The sequence below is a fragment of the Phyllobates terribilis genome, unplaced genomic scaffold, assembly GCF_046119375.1.
Source record: "Phyllobates terribilis strain yellow unplaced genomic scaffold, ASM4611937v1 Scaffold_74__1_contigs__length_7073193, whole genome shotgun sequence".
NCBI lineage: Eukaryota > Metazoa > Chordata > Amphibia > Anura > Dendrobatidae > Phyllobates > Phyllobates terribilis.
In genome coordinates this window covers 3,941,828-3,969,495 of record NW_027362834.1, presented here as the reverse complement: position 1 = coordinate 3,969,495, position 27,668 = coordinate 3,941,828, and the positions used below count along the sequence as shown (strand labels likewise).

Genomic DNA, 27,668 nt, shown 5'->3' with positions numbered 1-27,668 from the left:
TACAGGTGGTGAGATAAGCTGCACAATATAATTGACCTTTCAGTATATTGTTGCACACACACCATCTATTTAGCAAATGCCCTTGTTATCAACAGCAGCCTTTTAAACTCACCTGAGCTAACAGGTATGTGAGCTGGTTACTCTGCTGCGCTTAAAATTTCTTTTTTGGTTTGCTACAATGCCTTTTCTGAAACGTTGTCTCCCTCTGCTGGAACACTGACTTCTTTCATTTAATGCTTGCAGACTATAAAAGAGAAACCAACCCAAAAAGTTTGGTTGATTAGTCTGTGGCATTCTTTTAAACTGTTGCTTATGGCGGTCTCTGTGAGCTTCTCAGTGACATTCAGCCATCCAGGTATCCCGCCTGCAGTAGACGGAATGTGGCAATGGAACGCTGGCTGCGCGTGTCATAATAGGCTCTGAGCCTTTATATACCTGCGCACAGCAGCAGCCACCTTCAGTCTGCTGCTGGACAGCCAGCAGCAGCAGCAGCAGGAGAGGTAATTAATCAGCAACCCTCCTGCTAAGGGTAGACAGCTGCTCGTTCCACCCCCCCCCCCCCCCGCCTTAATTGGTTCTCCTCCCTTCCAACGGTGTTGAGGCAGGTGGGAACAGCCGGGGGTTGAGGGTACTGTGCTAAAAGAGGTGGAGTTATGCAGATCTAAAACGCGTGGATTGCAGCAGCAGCAAGCCGAAAAGTGCAGGCATGTGAGGGATCTAGAGGTTGACAGCATGTCTTCTTAACGGGAGTCCAGGTGGCCATCTCCACAAATGGACTTTTCAGAATCCTTGGGTGGCACCGTAGTCGGAAACCAATTCTGGTTATCGCTTCTCGGCCTTTTGGCTAAGATCAAGTGTAGTATCTGTTCTTATCAGTTTAATATCTGATACGTCCCCTATCTGGGGACCATATATTAAATGGATTTTTAGAACAGGGAGATGGAAAAAGAGCTTGCTCTGTCCACTCCACGCATTGACCTGGTATTGCAGTATCTCCAGGACCGGTGCACCCCTTCTTTAATGCAGTTTCTAAAATCAGAAAGAATTGAATTCAATGCTTTTTGTTCATTTTGCTTGTTTGTCGGATTTTGGGATGGACTCTTTGGCTTTGCTTTTCTTCTCCTCATTGGATTTTTCATGTTAAAAGTTGCAGAAGCCAGATGACAAGCTCATTTTGGTTCAACTTCAGCAACTGTGCATTGCATTGCCATGTAATGTAATGTAATGCAATGCTATCTATCTAGCTCTCCCTCTATACTTCCTTTTGGATAAACAGACATATTAGGCAAGCATTTTGGAGCTTTCACCTAAATAACTACAGGTGGTGAGATAAGCTGCACAATATAATTGACCTTTCAGTATATTGTTGCACACACACCATCTATTTAGCAAATGCCCTTGTTATCAACAGCAGCCTTTTAAACTCACCTGAGCTAACAGGTATGTGAGCTGGTTACTCTGCTGCGCTTAAAATTTCTTTTTTGGTTTGCTACAATGCCTTTTCTGAAACGTTGTCTCCCTCTGCTGGAACACTGACTTCTTTCATTTAATGCCTGCAGACTATAAAAGAGAAACCAACCCAAAAAGTTTGGTTGATTAGTCTGTGGCATTCTTTTAAACTGTTGCTTATGGCGGTCTCTGTGAGCTTCTCAGTGACATTCAGCCATCCAGGTATCCCGCCTGCAGTAGACGGAATGTGGCAATGGAACGCTGGCTGCGCGTGTCATAATAGGCTCTGAGCCTTTATATACCTGCGCACAGCAGCAGCCACCTTCAGTCTGCTGCTGGACAGCCAGCAGCAGCAGCAGCAGGAGAGGTAATTAATCAGCAACCCTCCTGCTAAGGGTAGACAGCTGCTCGTTCCACCCCCCCCCCCCCCCGCCTTAATTGGTTCTCCTCCCTTCCAACGGTGTTGAGGCGGGTGGGAACAGCCGGGGGTTGAGGGTACTGTGCTAAAAGAGGTGGAGTTATGCAGATCTAAAACGCGTGGATTGCAGCAGCAGCAAGCCGAAAAGTGCAGGCATGTGAGGGATCTAGAGGTTGACAGCATGTCTTCTTAACGGGAGTCCAGGTGGCCATCTCCACAAATGGACTTTTCAGAATCCTTGGGTGGCACCGTAGTCGGAAACCAATTCTGGTTATCGCTTCTCGGCCTTTTGGCTAAGATCAAGTGTAGTATCTGTTCTTATCAGTTTAATATCTGATACGTCCCCTATCTGGGGACCATATATTAAATGGATTTTTAGAACAGGGAGATGGAAAAAGAGCTTGCTCTGTCCACTCCACGCATTGACCTGGTATTGCAGTATCTCCAGGACCGGTGCACCCCTTCTTTAATGCAGTTTCTAAAATCAGAAAGAATTGAATTCAATGCTTTTTGTTCATTTTGCTTGTTTGTCGGATTTTGGGATGGACTCTTTGGCTTTGCTTTTCTTCTCCTCATTGGATTTTTCATGTTAAAAGTTGCAGAAGCCAGATGACAAGCTCATTTTGGTTCAACTTCAGCAACTGTGCATTGCATTGCCATGTAATGTAATGTAATGCAATGCTATCTATCTAGCTCTCCCTCTATACTTCCTTTTGGATAAACAGACATATTAGGCAAGCATTTTGGAGCTTTCACCTAAATAACTACAGGTGGTGAGATAAGCTGCACAATATAATTGACCTTTCAGTATATTGTTGCACACACACCATCTATTTAGCAAATGCCCTTGTTATCAACAGCAGCCTTTTAAACTCACCTGAGCTAACAGGTATGTGAGCTGGTTACTCTGCTGCGCTTAAAATTTCTTTTTTGGTTTGCTACAATGCCTTTTCTGAAACGTTGTCTCCCTCTGCTGGAACACTGACTTCTTTCATTTAATGCCTGCAGACTATAAAAGAGAAACCAACCCAAAAAGTTTGGTTGATTAGTCTGTGGCATTCTTTTAAACTGTTGCTTATGGCGGTCTCTGTGAGCTTCTCAGTGACATTCAGCCATCCAGGTATCCCGCCTGCAGTAGACGGAATGTGGCAATGGAACGCTGGCTGCGCGTGTCATAATAGGCTCTGAGCCTTTATATACCTGCGCACAGCAGCAGCCACCTTCAGTCTGCTGCTGGACAGCCAGCAGCAGAAGCAGCAGGAGAGGTAATTAATCAGCAACCCTCCTGCTAAGGGTAGACAGCTGCTCATTCCACCCCCCCCCCCCCGCCTTAATTGGTTCTCCTCCCTTCCAACGGTGTTGAGGCGGGTGGGAACAGCCGGGGGTTGAGGGTACTGTGCTAAAAGAGGTGGAGTTATGCAGATCTAAAACGCGTGGATTGCAGCAGCAGCAAGCCGAAAAGTGCAGGCATGTGAGGGATCTAGAGGTTGACAGCATGTCTTCTTAACGGGAGTCCAGGTGGCCATCTCCACAAATGGACTTTTCAGAATCCTTGGGTGGCACCGTAGTCGGAAACCAATTCTGGTTATCGCTTCTCGGCCTTTTGGCTAAGATCAAGTGTAGTATCTGTTCTTATCAGTTTAATATCTGATACGTCCCCTATCTGGGGACCATATATTAAATGGATTTTTAGAACAGGGAGATGGAAAAAGAGCTTGCTCTGTCCACTCCACGCATTGGCCTGGTATTGCAGTATCTCCAGGACCGGTGCACCCCTTCTTTAATGCAGTTTCTAAAATCAGAAAGAATTGAATTCAATGCTTTTTGTTCATTTTGCTTGTTTGTCGGATTTTGGGATGGACTCTTTGGCTTTGCTTTTCTTCTCCTCATTGGATTTTTCATGTTAAAAGTTGCAGAAGCCAGATGACAAGCTCATTTTGGTTCAACTTCAGCAACTGTGCATTGCATTGCCATGTAATGTAATGTAATGCAATGCTATCTATCTAGCTCTCCCTCTATACTTCCTTTTGGATAAACAGACATATTAGGCAAGCATTTTGGAGCTTTCACCTAAATAACTACAGGTGGTGAGATAAGCTGCACAATATAATTGACCTTTCAGTATATTGTTGCACACACACCATCTATTTAGCAAATGCCCTTGTTATCAACAGCAGCCTTTTAAACTCACCTGAGCTAACAGGTATGTGAGCTGGTTACTCTGCTGCGCTTAAAATTTCTTTTTTGGTTTGCTACAATGCCTTTTCTGAAACGTTGTCTCCCTCTGCTGGAACACTGACTTCTTTCATTTAATGCCTGCAGACTATAAAAGAGAAACCAACCGAAAAAGTTTGGTTGATTAGTCTGTGGCATTCTTTTAAACTGTTGCTTATGGCGGTCTCTGTGAGCTTCTCAGTGACATTCAGCCATCCAGGTATCCCGCCTGCAGTAGACGGAATGTGGCAATGGAACGCTGGCTGCGCGTGTCATAATAGGCTCTGAGCCTTTATATACCTGCGCACAGCAGCAGCCACCTTCAGTCTGCTGCTGGACAGCCAGCAGCAGCAGCAGCAGGAGAGGTAATTAATCAGCAACCCTCCTGCTAAGGGTAGACAGCTGCTCGTTCCACCCCCCCCGCCTTAATTGGTTCTCCTCCCTTCCAACGGTGTTGAGGCGGGTGGGAACAGCCGGGGGTTGAGGGTACTGTGCTAAAAGAGGTGGAGTTATGCAGATCTAAAACGCGTGGATTGCAGCAGCAGCAAGCCGAAAAGTGCAGGCATGTGAGGGATCTAGAGGTTGACAGCATGTCTTCTTAACGGGAGTCCAGGTGGCCATCTCCACAAATGGACTTTTCAGAATCCTTGGGTGGCACCGTAGTCGGAAACCAATTCTGGTTATCGCTTCTCGGCCTTTTGGCTAAGATCAAGTGTAGTATCTGTTCTTATCAGTTTAATATCTGATACGTCCCCTATCTGGGGACCATATATTAAATGGATTTTTAGAACAGGGAGATGGAAAAAGAGCTTGCTCTGTCCACTCCACGCATTGACCTGGTATTGCAGTATCTCCAGGACCGGTGCACCCCTTCTTTAATGCAGTTTCTAAAATCAGAAAGAATTGAATTCAATGCTTTTTGTTCATTTTGCTTGTTTGTCGGATTTTGGGATGGACTCTTTGGCTTTGCTTTTCTTCTTCTCATTGGATTTTTCATGTTAAAAGTTGCAGAAGCCAGATGACAAGCTCATTTTGGTTCAACTTCAGCAACTGTGCATTGCATTGCCATGTAATGTAATGTAATGCAATGCTATCTATCTAGCTCTCCCTCTATACTTCCTTTTGGATAAACAGACATATTAGGCAAGCATTTTGGAGCTTTCACCTAAATAACTACAGGTGGTGAGATAAGCTGCACAATATAATTGACCTTTCAGTATATTGTTGCACACACACCATCTATTTAGCAAATGCCCTTGTTATCAACAGCAGCCTTTTAAACTCACCTGAGCTAACAGGTATGTGAGCTGGTTACTCTGCTGCGCTTAAAATTTCTTTTTTGGTTTGCTACAATGCCTTTTCTGAAACGTTGTCTCCCTCTGCTGGAACACTGACTTCTTTCATTTAATGCTTGCAGACTATAAAAGAGAAACCAACCCAAAAAGTTTGGTTGATTAGTCTGTGGCATTCTTTTAAACTGTTGCTTATGGCGGTCTCTGTGAGCTTCTCAGTGACATTCAGCCATCCAGGTATCCCGCCTGCAGTAGACGGAATGTGGCAATGGAACGCTGGCTGCGCGTGTCATAATAGGCTCTGAGCCTTTATATACCTGCGCACAGCAGCAGCCACCTTCAGTCTGCTGCTGGACAGCCAGCAGCAGCAGCAGCAGGAGAGGTAATTAATCAGCAACCCTCCTGCTAAGGGTAGACAGCTGCTCGTTCCACCCCCCCCCCCCCCGCCTTAATTGGTTCTCCTCCCTTCCAACGGTGTTGAGGCAGGTGGGAACAGCCGGGGGTTGAGGGTACTGTGCTAAAAGAGGTGGAGTTATGCAGATCTAAAACGCGTGGATTGCAGCAGCAGCAAGCCGAAAAGTGCAGGCATGTGAGGGATCTAGAGGTTGACAGCATGTCTTCTTAACGGGAGTCCAGGTGGCCATCTCCACAAATGGACTTTTCAGAATCCTTGGGTGGCACCGTAGTCGGAAACCAATTCTGGTTATCGCTTCTCGGCCTTTTGGCTAAGATCAAGTGTAGTATCTGTTCTTATCAGTTTAATATCTGATACGTCCCCTATCTGGGGACCATATATTAAATGGATTTTTAGAACAGGGAGATGGAAAAAGAGCTTGCTCTGTCCACTCCACGCATTGACCTGGTATTGCAGTATCTCCAGGACCGGTGCACCCCTTCTTTAATGCAGTTTCTAAAATCAGAAAGAATTGAATTCAATGCTTTTTGTTCATTTTGCTTGTTTGTCGGATTTTGGGATGGACTCTTTGGCTTTGCTTTTCTTCTCCTCATTGGATTTTTCATGTTAAAAGTTGCAGAAGCCAGATGACAAGCTCATTTTGGTTCAACTTCAGCAACTGTGCATTGCATTGCCATGTAATGTAATGTAATGCAATGCTATCTATCTAGCTCTCCCTCTATACTTCCTTTTGGATAAACAGACATATTAGGCAAGCATTTTGGAGCTTTCACCTAAATAACTACAGGTGGTGAGATAAGCTGCACAATATAATTGACCTTTCAGTATATTGTTGCACACACACCATCTATTTAGCAAATGCCCTTGTTATCAACAGCAGCCTTTTAAACTCACCTGAGCTAACAGGTATGTGAGCTGGTTACTCTGCTGCGCTTAAAATTTCTTTTTTGGTTTGCTACAATGCCTTTTCTGAAACGTTGTCTCCCTCTGCTGGAACACTGACTTCTTTCATTTAATGCCTGCAGACTATAAAAGAGAAACCAACCCAAAAAGTTTGGTTGATTAGTCTGTGGCATTCTTTTAAACTGTTGCTTATGGCGGTCTCTGTGAGCTTCTCAGTGACATTCAGCCATCCAGGTATCCCGCCTGCAGTAGACGGAATGTGGCAATGGAACGCTGGCTGCGCGTGTCATAATAGGCTCTGAGCCTTTATATACCTGCGCACAGCAGCAGCCACCTTCAGTCTGCTGCTGGACAGCCAGCAGCAGCAGCAGCAGGAGAGGTAATTAATCAGCAACCCTCCTGCTAAGGGTAGACAGCTGCTCGTTCCACCCCCCCCCCCCCCGCCTTAATTGGTTCTCCTCCCTTCCAACGGTGTTGAGGCGGGTGGGAACAGCCGGGGGTTGAGGGTACTGTGCTAAAAGAGGTGGAGTTATGCAGATCTAAAACGCGTGGATTGCAGCAGCAGCAAGCCGAAAAGTGCAGGCATGTGAGGGATCTAGAGGTTGACAGCATGTCTTCTTAACGGGAGTCCAGGTGGCCATCTCCACAAATGGACTTTTCAGAATCCTTGGGTGGCACCGTAGTCGGAAACCAATTCTGGTTATCGCTTCTCGGCCTTTTGGCTAAGATCAAGTGTAGTATCTGTTCTTATCAGTTTAATATCTGATACGTCCCCTATCTGGGGACCATATATTAAATGGATTTTTAGAACAGGGAGATGGAAAAAGAGCTTGCTCTGTCCACTCCACGCATTGACCTGGTATTGCAGTATCTCCAGGACCGGTGCACCCCTTCTTTAATGCAGTTTCTAAAATCAGAAAGAATTGAATTCAATGCTTTTTGTTCATTTTGCTTGTTTGTCGGATTTTGGGATGGACTCTTTGGCTTTGCTTTTCTTCTCCTCATTGGATTTTTCATGTTAAAAGTTGCAGAAGCCAGATGACAAGCTCATTTTGGTTCAACTTCAGCAACTGTGCATTGCATTGCCATGTAATGTAATGTAATGCAATGCTATCTATCTAGCTCTCCCTCTATACTTCCTTTTGGATAAACAGACATATTAGGCAAGCATTTTGGAGCTTTCACCTAAATAACTACAGGTGGTGAGATAAGCTGCACAATATAATTGACCTTTCAGTATATTGTTGCACACACACCATCTATTTAGCAAATGCCCTTGTTATCAACAGCAGCCTTTTAAACTCACCTGAGCTAACAGGTATGTGAGCTGGTTACTCTGCTGCGCTTAAAATTTCTTTTTTGGTTTGCTACAATGCCTTTTCTGAAACGTTGTCTCCCTCTGCTGGAACACTGACTTCTTTCATTTAATGCCTGCAGACTATAAAAGAGAAACCAACCCAAAAAGTTTGGTTGATTAGTCTGTGGCATTCTTTTAAACTGTTGCTTATGGCGGTCTCTGTGAGCTTCTCAGTGACATTCAGCCATCCAGGTATCCCGCCTGCAGTAGACGGAATGTGGCAATGGAACGCTGGCTGCGCGTGTCATAATAGGCTCTGAGCCTTTATATACCTGCGCACAGCAGCAGCCACCTTCAGTCTGCTGCTGGACAGCCAGCAGCAGCAGCAGCAGGAGAGGTAATTAATCAGCAACCCTCCTGCTAAGGGTAGACAGCTGCTCATTCCACCCCCCCCCCCCGCCTTAATTGGTTCTCCTCCCTTCCAACGGTGTTGAGGCGGGTGGGAACAGCCGGGGGTTGAGGGTACTGTGCTAAAAGAGGTGGAGTTATGCAGATCTAAAACGCGTGGATTGCAGCAGCAGCAAGCCGAAAAGTGCAGGCATGTGAGGGATCTAGAGGTTGACAGCATGTCTTCTTAACGGGAGTCCAGGTGGCCATCTCCACAAATGGACTTTTCAGAATCCTTGGGTGGCACCGTAGTCGGAAACCAATTCTGGTTATCGCTTCTCGGCCTTTTGGCTAAGATCAAGTGTAGTATCTGTTCTTATCAGTTTAATATCTGATACGTCCCCTATCTGGGGACCATATATTAAATGGATTTTTAGAACAGGGAGATGGAAAAAGAGCTTGCTCTGTCCACTCCACGCATTGACCTGGTATTGCAGTATCTCCAGGACCGGTGCACCCCTTCTTTAATGCAGTTTCTAAAATCAGAAAGAATTGAATTCAATGCTTTTTGTTCATTTTGCTTGTTTGTCGGATTTTGGGATGGACTCTTTGGCTTTGCTTTTCTTCTCCTCATTGGATTTTTCATGTTAAAAGTTGCAGAAGCCAGATGACAAGCTCATTTTGGTTCAACTTCAGCAACTGTGCATTGCATTGCCATGTAATGTAATGTAATGCAATGCTATCTATCTAGCTCTCACTCTATACTTCCTTTTGGATAAACAGACATATTAGGCAAGCATTTTGGAGCTTTCACCTAAATAACTACAGGTGGTGAGATAAGCTGCACAATATAATTGACCTTTCAGTATATTGTTGCACACACACCATCTATTTAGCAAATGCCCTTGTTATCAACAGCAGCCTTTTAAACTCACCTGAGCTAACAGGTATGTGAGCTGGTTACTCTGCTGCGCTTAAAATTTCTTTTTTGGTTTGCTACAATGCCTTTTCTGAAACGTTGTCTCCCTCTGCTGGAACACTGACTTCTTTCATTTAATGCCTGCAGACTATAAAAGAGAAACCAACCCAAAAAGTTTGGTTGATTAGTCTGTGGCATTCTTTTAAACTGTTGCTTATGGCGGTCTCTGTGAGCTTCTCAGTGACATTCAGCCATCCAGGTATCCCGCCTGCAGTAGACGGAATGTGGCAATGGAACGCTGGCTGCGCGTGTCATAATAGGCTCTGAGCCTTTATATACCTGCGCACAGCAGCAGCCACCTTCAGTCTGCTGCTGGACAGCCAGCAGCAGCAGCAGCAGGAGAGGTAATTAATCAGCAACCCTCCTGCTAAGGGTAGACAGCTGCTCGTTCCACCCCCTCCCCCGCCTTAATTGGTTCTCCTCCCTTCCAACGGTGTTGAGGCGGGTGGGAACAGCCGGGGATTGAGGGTACTGTGCTAAAAGAGGTGGAGTTATGCAGATCTAAAACGCGTGGATTGCAGCAGCAGCAAGCCGAAAAGTGCAGGCATGTGAGGGATCTAGTGGTTGACAGCATGTCTTCTTAACGGGAGTCCAGGTGGCCATCTCCACAAATGGACTTTTCAGAATCCTTGGGTGGCACCGTAGTCGGAAACCAATTCTGGTTATCGCTTCTCGGCCTTTTGGCTAAGATCAAGTGTAGTATCTGTTCTTATCAGTTTAATATCTGATACGTCCCCTATCTGGGGACCATATATTAAATGGATTTTTAGAACAGGGAGATGGAAAAAGAGCTTGCTCTGTCCACTCCACGCATTGACCTGGTATTGCAGTATCTCCAGGACCGGTGCACCCCTTCTTTAATGCAGTTTCTAAAATCAGAAAGAATTGAATTCAATGCTTTTTGTTCATTTTGCTTGTTTGTCGGATTTTGGGATGGACTCTTTGGCTTTGCTTTTCTTCTCCTCATTGGATTTTTCATGTTAAAAGTTGCAGAAGCCAGATGACAAGCTCATTTTGGTTCAACTTCAGCAACTGTGCATTGCATTGCCATGTAATGTAATGTAATGCAATGCTATCTATCTAGCTCTCCCTCTATACTTCCTTTTGGATAAACAGACATATTAGGCAAGCATTTTGGAGCTTTCACCTAAATAACTACAGGTGGTGAGATAAGCTGCACAATATAATTGACCTTTCAGTATATTGTTGCACACACACCATCTATTTAGCAAATGCCCTTGTTATCAACAGCAGCCTTTTAAACTCACCTGAGCTAACAGGTATGTGAGCTGGTTACTCTGCTGCGCTTAAAATTTCTTTTTTGGTTTGCTACAATGCCTTTTCTGAAACGTTGTCTCCCTCTGCTGGAACACTGACTTCTTTCATTTAATGCCTGCAGACTATAAAAGAGAAACCAACCCAAAAAGTTTGGTTGATTAGTCTGTGGCATTCTTTTAAACTGTTGCTTATGGCGGTCTCTGTGAGCTTCTCAGTGACATTCAGCCATCCAGGTATCCCGCCTGCAGTAGACGGAATGTGGCAATGGAACGCTGGCTGCGCGTGTCATAATAGGCTCTGAGCCTTTATATACCTGCGCACAGCAGCAGCCACCTTCAGTCTGCTGCTGGACAGCCAGCAGCAGCAGCAGGAGAGGTAATTAATCAGCAACCCTCCTGCTAAGGGTAGACAGCTGCTCGTTCCACCCCCCCCCCGCCTTAATTGGTTCTCCTCCCTTTCAACGGTGTTGAGGCGGGTGGGAACAGCCGGGGGTTGAGGGTACTGTGCTAAAAGAGGTGGAGTTATGCAGATCTAAAACGCGTGGATTGCAGCAGCAGCAAGCCGAAAAGTGCAGGCATGTGAGGGATCTAGAGGTTGACAGCATGTCTTCTTAACGGGAGTCCAGGTGGCCATCTCCACAAATGGACTTTTCAGAATCCTTGGGTGGCACCGTAGTCGGAAACCAATTCTGGTTATCGCTTCTCGGCCTTTTGGCTAAGATCAAGTGTAGTATCTGTTCTTATCAGTTTAATATCTGATACGTCCCCTATCTGGGGACCATATATTAAATGGATTTTTAGAACAGGGAGATGGAAAAAGAGCTTGCTCTGTCCACTCCACGCATTGACCTGGTATTGCAGTATCTCCAGGACCGGTGCACCCCTTCTTTAATGCAGTTTCTAAAATCAGAAAGAATTGAATTCAATGCTTTTTGTTCATTTTGCTTGTTTGTCGGATTTTGGGATGGACTCTTTGGCTTTGCTTTTCTTCTCCTCATTGGATTTTTCATGTTAAAAGTTGCAGAAGCCAGATGACAAGCTCATTTTGGTTCAACTTCAGCAACTGTGCATTGCATTGCCATGTAATGTAATGTAATGCAATGCTATCTATCTAGCTCTCCCTCTATACTTCCTTTTGGATAAACAGACATATTAGGCAAGCATTTTGGAGCTTTCACCTAAATAACTACAGGTGGTGAGATAAGCTGCACAATATAATTGACCTTTCAGTATATTGTTGCACACACACCATCTATTTAGCAAATGCCCTTGTTATCAACAGCAGCCTTTTAAACTCACCTGAGCTAACAGGTATGTGAGCTGGTTACTCTGCTGCGCTTAAAATTTCTTTTTTGGTTTGCTACAATGCCTTTTCTGAAACGTTGTCTCCCTCTGCTGGAACACTGACTTCTTTCATTTAATGCCTGCAGACTATAAAAGAGAAACCAACCCAAAAAGTTTGGTTGATTAGTCTGTGGCATTCTTTTAAACTGTTGCTTATGGCGGTCTCTGTGAGCTTCTCAGTGACATTCAGCCATCCAGGTATCCCGCCTGCAGTAGACGGAATGTGGCAATGGAACGCTGGCTGCGCGTGTCATAATAGGCTCTGAGCCTTTATATACCTGCGCACAGCAGCAGCCACCTTCAGTCTGCTGCTGGACAGCCAGCAGCAGCAGCAGCAGGAGAGGTAATTAATCAGCAACCCTCCTGCTAAGGGTAGACAGCTGCTCGTTCCACCCCCCCCGCCTTAATTGGTTCTCCTCCCTTCCAACGGTGTTGAGGCGGGTGGGAACAGCCGGGGGTTGAGGGTACTGTGCTAAAAGAGGTGGAGTTATGCAGATCTAAAACGCGTGGATTGCAGCAGCAGCAAGCCGAAAAGTGCAGGCATGTGAGGGATCTAGAGGTTGACAGCATGTCTTCTTAACGGGAGTCCAGGTGGCCATCTCCACAAATGGACTTTTCAGAATCCTTGGGTGGCACCGTAGTCGGAAACCAATTCTGGTTATCGCTTCTCGGCCTTTTGGCTAAGATCAAGTGTAGTATCTGTTCTTATCAGTTTATTATCTGATACGTCCCCTATCTGGGGACCATATATTAAATGGATTTTTAGAACAGGGAGATGGAAAAAGAGCTTGCTCTGTCCACTCCACGCATTGACCTGGTATTGCAGTATCTCCAGGACCGGTGCACCCCTTCTTTAATGCAGTTTCTAAAATCAGAAAGAATTGAATTCAATGCTTTTTGTTCATTTTGCTTGTTTGTCGGATTTTGGGATGGACTCTTTGGCTTTGCTTTTCTTCTCCTCATTGGATTTTTCATGTTAAAAGTTGCAGAAGCCAGATGACAAGCTCATTTTGGTTCAACTTCAGCAACTGTGCATTGCATTGCCATGTAATGTAATGTAATGCAATGCTATCTATCTAGCTCTCCCTCTATACTTCCTTTTGGATAAACAGACATATTAGGCAAGCATTTTGGAGCTTTCACCTAAATAACTACAGGTGGTGAGATAAGCTGCACAATATAATTGACCTTTCAGTATATTGTTGCACACACACCATCTATTTAGCAAATGCCCTTGTTATCAACAGCAGCCTTTTAAACTCACCTGAGCTAACAGGTATGTGAGCTGGTTACTCTGCTGCGCTTAAAATTTCTTTTTTGGTTTGCTACAATGCCTTTTCTGAAACGTTGTCTCCCTCTGCTGGAACACTGACTTCTTTCATTTAATGCCTGCAGACTATAAAAGAGAAACCAACCCAAAAAGTTTGGTTGATTAGTCTGTGGCATTCTTTTAAACTGTTGCTTATGGCGGTCTCTGTGAGCTTCTCAGTGACATTCAGCCATCCAGGTATCCCGCCTGCAGTAGACGGAATGTGGCAATGGAACGCTGGCTGCGCGTGTCATAATAGGCTCTGAGCCTTTATATACCTGCGCACAGCAGCAGCCACCTTCAGTCTGCTGCTGGACAGCCAGCAGCAGCAGCAGCAGGAGAGGTAATTAATCAGCAACCCTCCTGCTAAGGGTAGACAGCTGCTCGTTCCACCCCCCCCCCGCCTTAATTGGTTCTCCTCCCTTCCAACGGTGTTGAGGCGGGTGGGAACAGCCGGGGGTTGAGGGTACTGTGCTAAAAGAGGTGGAGTTATGCAGATCTAAAACGCGTGGATTGCAGCAGCAGCAAGCCGAAAAGTGCAGGCATGTGAGGGATCTAGAGGTTGACAGCATGTCTTCTTAACGGGAGTCCAGGTGGCCATCTCCACAAATGGACTTTTCAGAATCCTTGGGTGGCACCGTAGTCGGAAACCAATTCTGGTTATCGCTTCTCGGCCTTTTGGCTAAGATCAAGTGTAGTATCTGTTCTTATCAGTTTAATATCTGATACATCCCCTATCTGGGGACCATATATTAAATGGATTTTTAGAACAGGGAGATGGAAAAAGAGCTTGCTCTGTCCACTCCACGCATTGACCTGGTATTGCAGTATCTCCAGGACCGGTGCACCCCTTCTTTAATTCAGTTTCTAAAATCAGAAAGAATTGAATTCAATGCTTTTTGTTCATTTTGCTTGTTTGTCGGATTTTGGGATGGACTCTTTGGCTTTGCTTTTCTTCTCCTCATTGGATTTTTCATGTTAAAAGTTGCAGAAGCCAGATGACAAGCTCATTTTGGTTCAACTTCAGCAACTGTGCATTGCATTGCCATGTAATGTAATGTAATGCAATGCTATCTATCTAGCTCTCACTCTATACTTCCTTTTGGATAAACAGACATATTAGGCAAGCATTTTGGAGCTTTCACCTAAATAACTACAGGTGGTGAGATAAGCTGCACAATATAATTGACCTTTCAGTATATTGTTGCACACACACCATCTATTTAGCAAATGCCCTTGTTATCAACAGCAGCCTTTTAAACTCACCTGAGCTAACAGGTATGTGAGCTGGTTACTCTGCTGCGCTTAAAATTTCTTTTTTGGTTTGCTACAATGCCTTTTCTGAAACGTTGTCTCCCTCTGCTGGAACACTGACTTCTTTCATTTAATGCCTGCAGACTATAAAAGAGAAACCAACCCAAAAAGTTTGGTTGATTAGTCTGTGGCATTCTTTTAAACTGTTGCTTATGGCGGTCTCTGTGAGCTTCTCAGTGACATTCAGCCATCCAGGTATCCCGCCTGCAGTAGACGGAATGTGGCAATGGAACGCTGGCTGCGCGTGTCATAATAGGCTCTGAGCCTTTATATACCTGCGCACAGCAGCAGCCACCTTCAGTCTGCTGCTGGACAGCCAGCAGCAGCAGCAGCAGGAGAGGTAATTAATCAGCAACCCTCCTGCTAAGGGTAGACAGCTGCTCGTTCCACCCCCCCCCCGCCTTAATTGGTTCTCCTCCCTTCCAACGGTGTTGAGGCGGGTGGGAACAGCCGGGGATTGAGGGTACTGTGCTAAAAGAGGTGGAGTTATGCAGATCTAAAACGCGTGGATTGCAGCAGCAGCAAGCCGAAAAGTGCAGGCATGTGAGGGATCTAGTGGTTGACAGCATGTCTTCTTAACGGGAGTCCAGGTGGCCATCTCCACAAATGGACTTTTCAGAATCCTTGGGTGGCACCGTAGTCGGAAACCAATTCTGGTTATCGCTTCTCGGCCTTTTGGCTAAGATCAAGTGTAGTATCTGTTCTTATCAGTTTAATATCTGATACGTCCCCTATCTGGGGACCATATATTAAATGGATTTTTAGAACAGGGAGATGGAAAAAGAGCTTGCTCTGTCCACTCCACGCATTGACCTGGTATTGCAGTATCTCCAGGACCGGTGCACCCCTTCTTTAATGCAGTTTCTAAAATCAGAAAGAATTGAATTCAATGCTTTTTGTTCATTTTGCTTGTTTGTCGGATTTTGGGATGGACTCTTTGGCTTTGCTTTTCTTCTCCTCATTGGATTTTTCATGTTAAAAGTTGCAGAAGCCAGATGACAAGCTCATTTTGGTTCAACTTCAGCAACTGTGCATTGCATTGCCATGTAATGTAATGTAATGCAATGCTATCTATCTAGCTCTCCCTCTATATTTCCTTTTGGATAAACAGACATATTAGGCAAGCATTTTAGAGCTTTCACCTAAATAACTACAGGTGGTGAGATAAGCTGCACAATATAATTGACCTTTCAGTATATTGTTGCACACACACCATCTATTTAGCAAATGCCCTTGTTATCAACAGCAGCCTTTTAAACTCACCTGAGCTAACAGGTATGTGAGCTGGTTACTCTGCTGCGCTTAAAATTTCTTTTTTGGTTTGCTACAATGCCTTTTCTGAAACGTTGTCTCCCTCTGCTGGAACACTGACTTCTTTCATTTAATGCCTGCAGACTATAAAAGAGAAACCAACCCAAAAAGTTTGGTTGATTAGTCTGTGGCATTCTTTTAAACTGTTGCTTATGGCGGTCTCTGTGAGCTTCTCAGTGACATTCAGCCATCCAGGTATCCCGCCTGCAGTAGACGGAATGTGGCAATGGAACGCTGGCTGCGCGTGTCATAATAGGCTCTGAGCCTTTATATACCTGCGCACAGCAGCAGCCACCTTCAGTCTGCTGCTGGACAGCCAGCAGCAGCAGCAGGAGAGGTAATTAATCAGCAACCCTCCTGCTAAGGGTAGACAGCTGCTCGTTCCACCCCCCCCCCCGCCTTAATTGGTTCTCCTCCCTTCCAACGGTGTTGAGGCGGGTGGGAACAGCCGGGGGTTGAGGGTACTGTGCTAAAAGAGGTGGAGTTATGCAGATCTAAAACGCGTGGATTGCAGCAGCAGCAAGCCGAAAAGTGCAGGCATGTGAGGGATCTAGAGGTTGACAGCATGTCTTCTTAACGGGAGTCCAGGTGGCCATCTCCACAAATGGACTTTTCAGAATCCTTGGGTGGCACCGTAGTCGGAAACCAATTCTGGTTATCGCTTCTCGGCCTTTTGGCTAAGATCAAGTGTAGTATCTGTTCTTATCAGTTTAATATCTGATACGTCCCCTATCTGGGGACCATATATTAAATGGATTTTTAGAACAGGGAGATGGAAAAAGAGCTTGCTCTGTCCACTCCACGCATTGACCTGGTATTGCAGTATCTCCAGGACCGGTGCACCCCTTCTTTAATGCAGTTTCTAAAATCAGAAAGAATTGAATTCAATGCTTTTTGTTCATTTTGCTTGTTTGTCGGATTTTGGGATGGACTCTTTGGCTTTGCTTTTCTTCTCCTCATTGGATTTTTCATGTTAAAAGTTGCAGAAGCCAGATGACAAGCTCATTTTGGTTCAACTTCAGCAACTGTGCATTGCATTGCCATGTAATGTAATGTAATGCAATGCTATCTATCTAGCTCTCCCTCTATACTTCCTTTTGGATAAACAGACATATTAGGCAAGCATTTTGGAGCTTTCACCTAAATAACTACAGGTGGTGAGATAAGCTGCACAATATAATTGACCTTTCAGTATATTGTTGCACACACACCATCTATTTAGCAAATGCCCTTGTTATCAACAGCAGCCTTTTAAACTCACCTGAGCTAACAGGTATGTGAGCTGGTTACTCTGCTGCGCTTAAAATTTCTTTTTTTGTTTGCTACAATGCCTTTTCTGAAACGTTGTCTCCCTCTGCTGGAACACTGACTTCTTTCATTTAATGCCTGCAGACTATAAAAGAGAAACCAACCCAAAAAGTTTGGTTGATTAGTCTGTGGCATTCTTTTAAACTGTTGCTTATGGCGGTCTCTGTGAGCTTCTCAGTGACATTCAGCCATCCAGGTATCCCGCATGCAGTAGACGGAATGTGGCAATGGAACGCTGGCTGCGCGTGTCATAATAGGCTCTGAGCCTTTATATACCTGCGCACAGCAGCAGCCACCTTCAGTCTGCTGCTGGACAGCCAGCAGCAGCAGCAGCAGGAGAGGTAATTAATCAGCAACCCTCCTGCTAAGGGTAGACAGCTGCTCGTTCCACCCCCCCCCGCCTTAATTGGTTCTCCTCCCTTCCAACGGTGTTGAGGCGGGTGGGAACAGCCGGGGGTTGAGGGTACTGTGCTAAAAGAGGTGGAGTTATGCAGATCTAAAACGCGTGGATTGCAGCAGCAGCAAGCCGAAAAGTGCAGGCATGTGAGGGATCTAGAGGTTGACAGCATGTCTTCTTAACGGGAGTCCAGGTGGCCATCTCCACAAATGGACTTTTCAGAATCCTTGGGTGGCACCGTAGTCGGAAACCAATTCTGGTTATCGCTTCTCGGCCTTTTGGCTAAGATCAAGTGTAGTATCTGTTCTTATCAGTTTAATATCTGATACGTCCCCTATCTGGGGACCATATATTAAATGGATTTTTAGAACAGGGAGATGGAAAAAGAGCTTGCTCTGTCCACTCCACGCATTGACCTGGTATTGCAGTATCTCCAGGACCGGTGCACCCCTTCTTTAATGCAGTTTCTAAAATCAGAAAGAATTGAATTCAATGCTTTTTGTTCATTTTGCTTGTTTGTCGGATTTTGGGATGGACTCTTTGGCTTTGCTTTACTTCTCCTCATTGGATTTTTCATGTTAAAAGTTGCAGAAGCCAGATGACAAGCTCATTTTGGTTCAACTTCAGCAACTGTGCATTGCATAGCCATGTAATGTAATGTAATGCAATGCTATCTATCTAGCTCTCCCTCTATACTTCCTTTTGGATAAACAGACATATTAGGCAAGCATTTTGGAGCTTTCACCTAAATAACTACAGGTGGTGAGATAAGCTGCACAATATAATTGACCTTTCAGTATATTGTTGCACACACACCATCTATTTAGCAAATGCCCTTGTTATCAACAGCAGCCTTTTAAACTCACCTGAGCTAACAGGTATGTGAGCTGGTTACTCTGCTGCGCTTAAAATTTCTTTTTTGGTTTGCTACAATGCCTTTTCTGAAACGTTGTCTCCCTCTGCTGGAACACTGACTTCTTTCATTTAATGCCTGCAGACTATAAAAGAGAAACCAACCCAAAAAGTTTGGTTGATTAGTCTGTGGCATTCTTTTAAACTGTTGCTTATGGCGGTCTCTGTGAGCTTCTCAGTGACATTCAGCCATCCAGGTATCCCGCCTGCAGTAGACGGAATGTGGCAATGGAACGCTGGCTGCGCGTGTCATAATAGGCTCTGAGCCTTTATATACCTGCGCACAGCAGCAGCCACCTTCAGTCTGCTGCTGGACAGCCAGCAGCAGCAGCAGCAGGAGAGGTAATTAATCAGCAACCCTCCTGCTAAGGGTAGACAGCTGCTCGTTCCACCCACCCCCCCCGCCTTAATTGGTTCTCCTCCCTTCCAACGGTGTTGAGGCGGGTGGGAACAGCCGGGGGTTGAGGGTACTGTGCTAAAAGAGGTGGAGTTATGCAGATCTAAAACGCGTGGATTGCAGCAGCAGCAAGCCGAAAAGTGCAGGCATGTGAGGGATCTAGAGGTTGACAGCATGTCTTCTTAACGGGAGTCCAGGTGGCCATCTCCACAAATGGACTTTTCAGAATCCTTGGGTGGCACCGTAGTCGGAAACCAATTCTGGTTATCGCTTCTCGGCCTTTTGGCTAAGATCAAGTGTAGTATCTGTTCTTATCAGTTTAATATCTGATACGTCCCCTATCTGGGGACCATATATTAAATGGATTTTTAGAACAGGGAGATGGAAAAAGAGCTTGCTCTGTCCACTCCACGCATTGACCTGGTATTGCAGTATCTCCAGGACCGGTGCACCCCTTCTTTAATGCAGTTTCTAAAATCAGAAAGAATTGAATTCAATGCTTTTTGTTCATTTTGCTTGTTTGTCGGATTTTGGGATGGACTCTTTGGCTTTGCTTTTCTTCTCCTCATTGGATTTTTCATGTTAAAAGTTGCAGAAGCCAGATGACAAGCTCATTTTGGTTCAACTTCAGCAACTGTGCATTGCATTGCCATGTAATGTAATGTAATGCAATGCTATCTATCTAGCTCTCCCTCTATACTTCCTTTTGGATAAACAGACATATTAGGCAAGCATTTTGGAGCTTTCACCTAAATAACTACAGGTGGTGAGATAAGCTGCACAATATAATTGACCTTTCAGTATATTGTTGCACACACACCATCTATTTAGCAAATGCCCTTGTTATCAACAGCAGCCTTTTAAACTCACCTGAGCTAACAGGTATGTGAGCTGGTTACTCTGCTGCGCTTAAAATTTCTTTTTTGGTTTGCTACAATGCCTTTTCTGAAACGTTGTCTCCCTCTGCTGGAACACTGACTTCTTTCATTTAATGCCTGCAGACTATAAAAGAGAAACCAACCCAAAAAGTTTGGTTGATTAGTCTGTGGCATTCTTTTAAACTGTTGCTTATGGCGGTCTCTGTGAGCTTCTCAGTGACATTCAGCCATCCAGGTATCCCGCCTGCAGTAGACGGAATGTGGCAATGGAACGCTGGCTGCGCGTGTCATAATAGGCTCTGAGCCTTTATATACCTGCGCACAGCAGCAGCCACCTTCAGTCTGCTGCTGGACAGCCAGCAGCAGCAGCAGCAGGAGAGGTAATTAATCAGCAACCCTCCTGCTAAGGGTAGACAGCTGCTCGTTCCACCCCCCCCCCGCCTTAATTGTTTCTCCTCCCTTCCAACGGTGTTGAGGCGGGTGGGAACAGCCGGGGGTTGAGGGTACTGTGCTAAAAGAGGTGGAGTTATGCAGATCTAAAACGCGTGGATTGCAGCAGCAGCAAGCCGAAAAATGCAGGCATGTGAGGGATCTAGAGGTTGACAGCATGTCTTCTTAACGGGAGTCCAGGTGGCCATCTCCACAAATGGACTTTTCAGAATCCTTGGGTGGCACCGTAGTCGGAAACCAATTCTGGTTATCGCTTCTCGGCCTTTTGGCTAAGATCAAGGGTAGTATCTGTTCTTATCAGTTTAATATCTGATACGTCCCCTATCTGGGGACCATATATTAAATGGATTTTTAGAACAGGGAGATGGAAAAAGAGCTTGCTCTGTCCACTCCACGCATTGACCTGGTATTGCAGTATCTCCAGGACCGGTGCACCCCTTCTTTAATGCAGTTTCTAAAATCAGAAAGAATTGAATTCAATGCTTTTTGTTCATTTTGCTTGTTTGTCGGATTTTGGGATGGACTCTTTGGCTTTGCTTTTCTTCTCCTCATTGGATTTTTCATGTTAAAAGTTGCAGAAGCCAGATGACAAGCTCATTTTGGTTCAACTTCAGCAACTGTGCATTGCATTGCCATGTAATGTAATGTAATGCAATGCTATCTATCTAGCTCTCCCTCTATACTTCCTTTTGGATAAACAGACATATTAGGCAAGCATTTTGGAGCTTTCACCTAAATAACTACAGGTGGTGAGATAAGCTGCACAATATAATTGACCTTTCAGTATATTGTTGCACACACACCATCTATTTAGCAAATGCCCTTGTTATCAACAGCAGCCTTTTAAACTCACCTGAGCTAACAGGTATGTGAGCTGGTTACTCTGCTGCGCTTAAAATTTCTTTTTTGGTTTGCTACAATGCCTTTTCTGAAACGTTGTCTCCCTCTGCTGGAACACTGACTTCTTTCATTTAATGCCTGCAGACTATAAAAGAGAAACCAACCCAAAAAGTTTGGTTGATTAGTCTGTGGCATTCTTTTAAACTGTTGCTTATGGCGGTCTCTGTGAGCTTCTCAGTGACATTCAGCCATCCAGGTATCCCGCCTGCAGTAGACGGAATGTGGCAATGGAACGCTGGCTGCGCGTGTCATAATAGGCTCTGAGCCTTTATATACCTGCGCACAGCAGCAGCCACCTTCAGTCTGCTGCTGGACAGCCAGCAGCAGCAGCAGCAGGAGAGGTAATTAATCAGCAACCCTCCTGCTAAGGGTAGACAGCTGCTCGTTCCACCCCCCCCCCCCGCCTTAATTGGTTCTCCTCCCTTCCAACGGTGTTGAGGCGGGTGGGAACAGCCGGGGGTTGAGGGTACTGTGCTAAAAGAGGTGGAGTTATGCAGATCTAAAACGCGTGGATTGCAGCAGCAGCAAGCCGAAAAGTGCAGGCATGTGAGGGATCTAGAGGTTGACAGCATGTCTTCTTAACGGGAGTCCAGGTGGCCATCTCCACAAATGGACTTTTCAGAATCCTTGGGTGGCACCGTAGTCGGAAACCAATTCTGGTTATCGCTTCTCGGCCTTTTGGCTAAGATCAAGTGTAGTATCTGTTCTTATCAGTTTAATATCTGATACGTCCCCTATCTGGGGACCATATATTAAATGGATTTTTAGAACAGGGAGATGGAAAAAGAGCTTGCTCTGTCCACTCCACGCATTGACCTGGTATTGCAGTATCTCCAGGACCGGTGCACCCCTTCTTTAATGCAGTTTCTAAAATCAGAAAGAATTGAATTCAATGCTTTTTGTTCATTTTGCTTGTTTGTCGGATTTTGGGATGGACTCTTTGGCTTTGCTTTTCTTCTCCTCATTGGATTTTTCATGTTAAAAGTTGCAGAAGCCAGATGACAAGCTCATTTTGGTTCAACTTCAGCAACTGTGCATTGCATTGCCATGTAATGTAATGTAATGCAATGCTATCTATCTAGCTCTCCCTCTATACTTCCTTTTGGATAAACAGACATATTAGGCAAGCATTTTGGAGCTTTCACCTAAATAACTACAGGTGGTGAGATAAGCTGCACAATATAATTGACCTTTCAGTATATTGTTGCACACACACCATCTATTTAGCAAATGCCCTTGTTATCAACAGCAGCCTTTTAAACTCACCTGAGCTAACAGGTATGTGAGCTGGTTACTCTGCTGCGCTTAAAATTTCTTTTTTGGTTTGCTACAATGCCTTTTCTGAAACGTTGTCTCCCTCTGCTGGAACACTGACTTCTTTCATTTAATGCCTGCAGACTATAAAAGAGAAACCAACCCAAAAAGTTTGGTTGATTAGTCTGTGGCATTCTTTTAAACTGTTGCTTATGGCGGTCTCTGTGAGCTTCTCAGTGACATTCAGCCATCCAGGTATCCCGCCTGCAGTAGACGGAATGTGGCAATGGAACGCTGGCTGCGCGTGTCATAATAGGCTCTGAGCCTTTATATACCTGCGCACAGCAGCAGCCACCTTCAGTCTGCTGCTGGACAGCCAGCAGCAGCAGCAGCAGGAGAGGTAATTAATCAGCAACCCTCCTGCTAAGGGTAGACAGCTGCTCGTTCCACCCCCCCCCCCGCCTTAATTGGTTCTCCTCCCTTCCAACGGTGTTGAGGCGGGTGGGAACAGCTGGGGGTTGAGGGTACTGTGCTAAAAGAGGTGGAGTTATGCAGATCTAAAACGCGTGGATTGCAGCAGCAGCAAGCCGAAAAGTGCAGGCATGTGAGGGATCTAGAGGTTGACAGCATGTCTTCTTAACGGGAGTCCAGGTGGCCATCTCCACAAATGGACTTTTCAGAATCCTTGGGTGGCACCGTAGTCGGAAACCAATTCTGGTTATCGCTTCTCGGCCTTTTGGCTAAGATCAAGTGTAGTATCTGTTCTTATCAGTTTAATATCTGATACGTCCCCTATCTGGGGACCATATATTAAATGGATTTTTAGAACAGGGAGATGGAAAAAGAGCTTGCTCTGTCCACTCCACGCATTGACCTGGTATTGCAGTATCTCCAGGACCGGTGCACCCCTTCTTTAATGCAGTTTCTAAAATCAGAAAGAATTGAATTCAATGCTTTTTGTTCATTTTGCTTGTTTGTCGGATTTTGGGATGGACTCTTTGGCTTTGCTTTTCTTCTCCTCATTGGATTTTTCATGTTAAAAGTTGCAGAAGCCAGATGACAAGCTCATTTTGGTTCAACTTCAGCAACTGTGCATTGCATTGCCATGTAATGTAATGTAATGCAATGCTATCTATCTAGCTCTCCCTCTATACTTCCTTTTGGATAAACAGACATATTAGGCAAGCATTTTGGAGCTTTCACCTAAATAACTACAGGTGGTGAGATAAGCTGCACAATATAATTGACCTTTCAGTATATTGTTGCACACACACCATCTATTTAGCAAATGCCCTTGTTATCAACAGCAGCCTTTTAAACTCACCTGAGCTAACAGGTATGTGAGCTGGTTACTCTGCTGCGCTTAAAATTTCTTTTTTGGTTTGCTACAATGCCTTTTCTGAAACGTTGTCTCCCTCTGCTGGAACACTGACTTCTTTCATTTAATGCCTGCAGACTATAAAAGAGAAACCAACCCAAAAAGTTTGGTTGATTAGTCTGTGGCATTCTTTTAAACTGTTGCTTATGGCGGTCTCTGTGAGCTTCTCAGTGACATTCAGCCATCCAGGTATCCCGCCTGCAGTAGACGGAATGTGGCAATGGAACGCTGGCTGCGCGTGTCATAATAGGCTCTGAGCCTTTATATACCTGCGCACAGCAGCAGCCACCTTCAGTCTGCTGCTGGACAGCCAGCAGCAGCAGCAGCAGGAGAGGTAATTAATCAGCAACCCTCCTGCTAGGGGTAGACAGCTGCTCGTTCCACCCCCCCCCCCCGCCTTAATTGGTTCTCCTCCCTTCCAACGGTGTTGAGGCGGGTGGGAACAGCCGGGGGTTGAGGGTACTGTGCTAAAAGAGGTGGAGTTATGCAGATCTAAAACGCGTGGATTGCAGCAGCAGCAAGCCGAAAAGTGCAGGCATGTGAGGGATCTAGAGGTTGACAGCATGTCTTCTTAACGGGAGTCCAGGTGGCCATCTCCACAAATGGACTTTTCAGAATCCTTGGGTGGCACCGTAGTCGGAAACCAATTCTGGTTATCGCTTCTCGGCCTTTTGGCTAAGATCAAGTGTAGTATCTGTTCTTATCAGTTTAATATCTGATACGTCCCCTATCTGGGGACCATATATTAAATGGATTTTTAGAACAGGGAGATGGAAAAAGAGCTTGCTCTGTCCACTCCACGCATTGACCTGGTATTGCAGTATCTCCAGGACCGGTGCACCCCTTCTTTAATGCAGTTTCTAAAATCAGAAAGAATTGAATTCAATGCTTTTTGTTCATTTTGCTTGTTTGTCGGATTTTGGGATGGACTCTTTGGCTTTGCTTTTCTTCTCCTCATTGGATTTTTCATGTTAAAAGTTGCAGAAGCCAGATGACAAGCTCATTTTGGTTCAACTTCAGCAACTGTGCATTGCATTGCCATGTAATGTAATGTAATGCAATGCTATCTATCTAGCTCTCCCTCTATACTTCCTTTTGGATAAACAGACATATTAGGCAAGCATTTTGGAGCTTTCACCTAAATAACTACAGGTGGTGAGATAAGCTGCACAATATAATTGACCTTTCAGTATATTGTTGCACACACACCATCTATTTAGCAAATGCCCTTGTTATCAACAGCAGCCTTTTAAACTCACCTGAGCTAACAGGTATGTGAGCTGGTTACTCTGCTGCGCTTAAAATTTCTTTTTTGGTTTGCTACAATGCCTTTTCTGAAACGTTGTCTCCCTCTGCTGGAACACTGACTTCTTTCATTTAATGCCTGCAGACTATAAAAGAGAAACCAACCCAAAAAGTTTGGTTGATTAGTCTGTGGCATTCTTTTAAACTGTTGCTTATGGCGGTCTCTGTGAGCTTCTCAGTGACATTCAGCCATCCAGGTATCCCGCCTGCAGTAGACGGAATGTGGCAATGGAACGCTGGCTGCGCGTGTCATAATAGGCTCTGAGCCTTTATATACCTGCGCACAGCAGCAGCCACCTTCAGTCTGCTGCTGGACAGCCAGCAGCAGCAGCAGCAGGAGAGGTAATTAATCAGCAACCCTCCTGCTAAGGGTAGACAGCTGCTCGTTCCACCCCCCCTCCCCGCCTTAATTGGTTCTCCTCCCTTCCAACGGTGTTGAGGCGGGTGGGAACAGCCGGGGGTTGAGGGTACTGTGCTAAAAGAGGTGGAGTTATGCAGATCTAAAATGCGTGGATTGCAGCAGCAGCAAGCCGAAAAGTGCAGGCATGTGAGGGATCTAGAGGTTGACAGCATGTCTTCTTAACGGGAGTCCAGGTGGCCATCTCCACAAATGGACTTTTCAGAATCCTTGGGTGGCACCGTAGTCGGAAACCAATTCTGTTTATCGCTTCTCGGCCTTTTGGCTAAGATCAAGTGTAGTATCTGTTCTTATCAGTTTAATATCTGATACGTCCCCTATCTGGGGACCATATATTAAATGGATTTTTAGAACAGGGAGATGGAAAAAGAGCTTGCTCTGTCCACTCCACGCATTGACCTGGTATTGCAGTATCTCCAGGACCGGTGCACCCCTTCTTTAATGCAGTTTCTAAAATCAGAAAGAATTGAATTCAATGCTTTTTGTTCATTTTGCTTGTTTGTCGGATTTTGGGATGGACTCTTTGGCTTTGCTTTTCTTCTCCTCATTGGATTTTTCATGTTAAAAGTTGCAGAAGCCAGATGACAAGCTCATTTTGGTTCAACTTCAGCAACTGTGCATTGCATTGCCATGTAATGTAATGTAATGCAATGCTATCTATCTAGCTCTCCCTCTATACTTCCTTTTGGATAAACAGACATATTAGGCAAGCATTTTGGAGCTTTCACCTAAATAACTACAGGTGGTGAGATAAGCTGCACAATATAATTGACCTTTCAGTATATTGTTGCACACACACCATCTATTTAGCAAATGCCCTTGTTATCAACAGCAGCCTTTTAAACTCACCTGAGCTAACAGGTATGTGAGCTGGTTACTCTGCTGCGCTTAAAATTTCTTTTTTGGTTTGCTACAATGCCTTTTCTGAAACGTTGTCTCCCTCTGCTGGAACACTGACTTCTTTCATTTAATGCCTGCAGACTATAAAAGAGAAACCAACCCAAAAAGTTTGGTTGATTAGTCTGTGGCATTCTTTTAAACTGTTGCTTATGGCGGTCTCTGTGAGCTTCTCAGTGACATTCAGCCATCCAGGTATCCCGCCTGCAGTAGACGGAATGTGGCAATGGAACGCTGGCTGCGCGTGTCATAATAGGCTCTGAGCCTTTATATACCTGCGCACAGCAGCAGCCACCTTCAGTCTGCTGCTGGACAGCCAGCAGCAGCAGCAGCAGGAGAGGTAATTAATCAGCAACCCTCCTGCTAAGGGTAGACAGCTGCTCGTTCCACCCCCCCCCCCCGCCTTAATTGGTTCTCCTCCCTTCCAACGGTGTTGAGGCGGGTGGGAACAGCCGGGGGTTGAGGGTACTGTGCTAAAAGAGGTGGAGTTATGCAGATCTAAAACGCGTGGATTGCAGCAGCAGCAAGCCGAAAAGTGCAGGCATGTGAGGGATCTAGAGGTTGACAGCATGTCTTCTTAACGGGAGTCCAGGTGGCCATCTCCACAAATGGACTTTTCAGAATCCTTGGGTGGCACCGTAGTCGGAAACCAATTCTGGTTATCGCTTCTCGGCCTTTTGGCTAAGATCAAGTGTAGTATCTGTTCTTATCAGTTTAATATCTGATACGTCCCCTATCTGGGGACCATATATTAAATGGATTTTTAGAACAGGGAGATGGAAAAAGAGCTTGCTCTGTCCACTCCACGCATTGACCTGGTATTGCAGTATCTCCAGGACCGGTGCACCCCTTCTTTAATGCAGTTTCTAAAATCAGAAAGAATTGAATTCAATGCTTTTTGTTCATTTTGCTTGTTTGTCGGATTTTGGGATGGACTCTTTGGCTTTGCTTTTCTTCTCCTCATTGGATTTTTCATGTTAAAAGTTGCAGAAGCCAGATGACAAGCTCATTTTGGTTCAACTTCAGCAACTGTGCATTGCATTGCCATGTAATGTAATGTAATGCAATGCTATCTATCTAGCTCTCCCTCTATACTTCCTTTTGGATAAACAGACATATTAGGCAAGCATTTTGGAGCTTTCACCTAAATAACTACAGGTGGTGAGATAAGCTGCACAATATAATTGACCTTTCAGTATATTGTTGCACACACACCATCTATTTAGCAAATGCCCTTGTTATCAACAGCAGCCTTTTAAACTCAC

The 27,668-nt window shown here is 45.1% G+C and overlaps 21 non-coding genes across 21 annotated transcripts; all 21 read left to right on the top strand.

Moving 5' to 3' along the window:
- Nucleotides 1–824: 824 nt before the first annotated feature.
- On the top strand, nt 825–1,015 carry LOC141195387 (U2 spliceosomal RNA). Its single transcript, XR_012267980.1, has one exon. It is a non-coding gene; the product is annotated as a U2 spliceosomal RNA (small nuclear RNA).
- A 1,125-nt stretch (nt 1,016–2,140) lies between these two features.
- On the top strand, nt 2,141–2,331 carry LOC141195386 (U2 spliceosomal RNA). Its single transcript, XR_012267979.1, has one exon. It is a non-coding gene; the product is annotated as a U2 spliceosomal RNA (small nuclear RNA).
- Nucleotides 2,332–3,454: 1,123 nt separating this feature from the next.
- LOC141195729 (U2 spliceosomal RNA) lies at nt 3,455–3,645 on the top strand. The gene has a single exon (XR_012268307.1). It is a non-coding gene; the product is annotated as a U2 spliceosomal RNA (small nuclear RNA).
- A 1,118-nt stretch (nt 3,646–4,763) lies between these two features.
- LOC141195385 (U2 spliceosomal RNA) lies at nt 4,764–4,954 on the top strand. The gene has a single exon (XR_012267978.1). It is a non-coding gene; the product is annotated as a U2 spliceosomal RNA (small nuclear RNA).
- Nucleotides 4,955–6,078: 1,124 nt separating this feature from the next.
- On the top strand, nt 6,079–6,269 carry LOC141195384 (U2 spliceosomal RNA). Its single transcript, XR_012267977.1, has one exon. It is a non-coding gene; the product is annotated as a U2 spliceosomal RNA (small nuclear RNA).
- Nucleotides 6,270–7,393: 1,124 nt separating this feature from the next.
- Nucleotides 7,394–7,584, top strand: LOC141195383 (U2 spliceosomal RNA). The gene has a single exon (XR_012267976.1). It is a non-coding gene; the product is annotated as a U2 spliceosomal RNA (small nuclear RNA).
- A 1,122-nt stretch (nt 7,585–8,706) lies between these two features.
- On the top strand, nt 8,707–8,897 carry LOC141195382 (U2 spliceosomal RNA). Its single transcript, XR_012267975.1, has one exon. It is a non-coding gene; the product is annotated as a U2 spliceosomal RNA (small nuclear RNA).
- Nucleotides 8,898–10,018: 1,121 nt separating this feature from the next.
- On the top strand, nt 10,019–10,209 carry LOC141195380 (U2 spliceosomal RNA). Its single transcript, XR_012267973.1, has one exon. It is a non-coding gene; the product is annotated as a U2 spliceosomal RNA (small nuclear RNA).
- A 1,117-nt stretch (nt 10,210–11,326) lies between these two features.
- Nucleotides 11,327–11,517, top strand: LOC141195379 (U2 spliceosomal RNA). The gene has a single exon (XR_012267972.1). It is a non-coding gene; the product is annotated as a U2 spliceosomal RNA (small nuclear RNA).
- Nucleotides 11,518–12,635: 1,118 nt separating this feature from the next.
- On the top strand, nt 12,636–12,826 carry LOC141196111 (U2 spliceosomal RNA). The gene has a single exon (XR_012268677.1). It is a non-coding gene; the product is annotated as a U2 spliceosomal RNA (small nuclear RNA).
- Nucleotides 12,827–13,946: 1,120 nt separating this feature from the next.
- Nucleotides 13,947–14,137, top strand: LOC141195932 (U2 spliceosomal RNA). The gene has a single exon (XR_012268503.1). It is a non-coding gene; the product is annotated as a U2 spliceosomal RNA (small nuclear RNA).
- Nucleotides 14,138–15,257: 1,120 nt separating this feature from the next.
- On the top strand, nt 15,258–15,448 carry LOC141195378 (U2 spliceosomal RNA). The gene has a single exon (XR_012267971.1). It is a non-coding gene; the product is annotated as a U2 spliceosomal RNA (small nuclear RNA).
- Nucleotides 15,449–16,566: 1,118 nt separating this feature from the next.
- Nucleotides 16,567–16,757, top strand: LOC141195376 (U2 spliceosomal RNA). Its single transcript, XR_012267970.1, has one exon. It is a non-coding gene; the product is annotated as a U2 spliceosomal RNA (small nuclear RNA).
- A 1,119-nt stretch (nt 16,758–17,876) lies between these two features.
- Nucleotides 17,877–18,067, top strand: LOC141195375 (U2 spliceosomal RNA). Its single transcript, XR_012267969.1, has one exon. It is a non-coding gene; the product is annotated as a U2 spliceosomal RNA (small nuclear RNA).
- A 1,122-nt stretch (nt 18,068–19,189) lies between these two features.
- LOC141195374 (U2 spliceosomal RNA) lies at nt 19,190–19,380 on the top strand. Its single transcript, XR_012267968.1, has one exon. It is a non-coding gene; the product is annotated as a U2 spliceosomal RNA (small nuclear RNA).
- A 1,120-nt stretch (nt 19,381–20,500) lies between these two features.
- LOC141196022 (U2 spliceosomal RNA) lies at nt 20,501–20,691 on the top strand. Its single transcript, XR_012268591.1, has one exon. It is a non-coding gene; the product is annotated as a U2 spliceosomal RNA (small nuclear RNA).
- A 1,122-nt stretch (nt 20,692–21,813) lies between these two features.
- LOC141195373 (U2 spliceosomal RNA) lies at nt 21,814–22,004 on the top strand. Its single transcript, XR_012267967.1, has one exon. It is a non-coding gene; the product is annotated as a U2 spliceosomal RNA (small nuclear RNA).
- A 1,121-nt stretch (nt 22,005–23,125) lies between these two features.
- On the top strand, nt 23,126–23,316 carry LOC141195372 (U2 spliceosomal RNA). The gene has a single exon (XR_012267966.1). It is a non-coding gene; the product is annotated as a U2 spliceosomal RNA (small nuclear RNA).
- A 1,122-nt stretch (nt 23,317–24,438) lies between these two features.
- On the top strand, nt 24,439–24,629 carry LOC141195371 (U2 spliceosomal RNA). Its single transcript, XR_012267965.1, has one exon. It is a non-coding gene; the product is annotated as a U2 spliceosomal RNA (small nuclear RNA).
- A 1,122-nt stretch (nt 24,630–25,751) lies between these two features.
- LOC141195370 (U2 spliceosomal RNA) lies at nt 25,752–25,942 on the top strand. Its single transcript, XR_012267964.1, has one exon. It is a non-coding gene; the product is annotated as a U2 spliceosomal RNA (small nuclear RNA).
- A 1,122-nt stretch (nt 25,943–27,064) lies between these two features.
- Nucleotides 27,065–27,255, top strand: LOC141195368 (U2 spliceosomal RNA). The gene has a single exon (XR_012267962.1). It is a non-coding gene; the product is annotated as a U2 spliceosomal RNA (small nuclear RNA).
- Nucleotides 27,256–27,668: the final 413 nt, after the last annotated feature.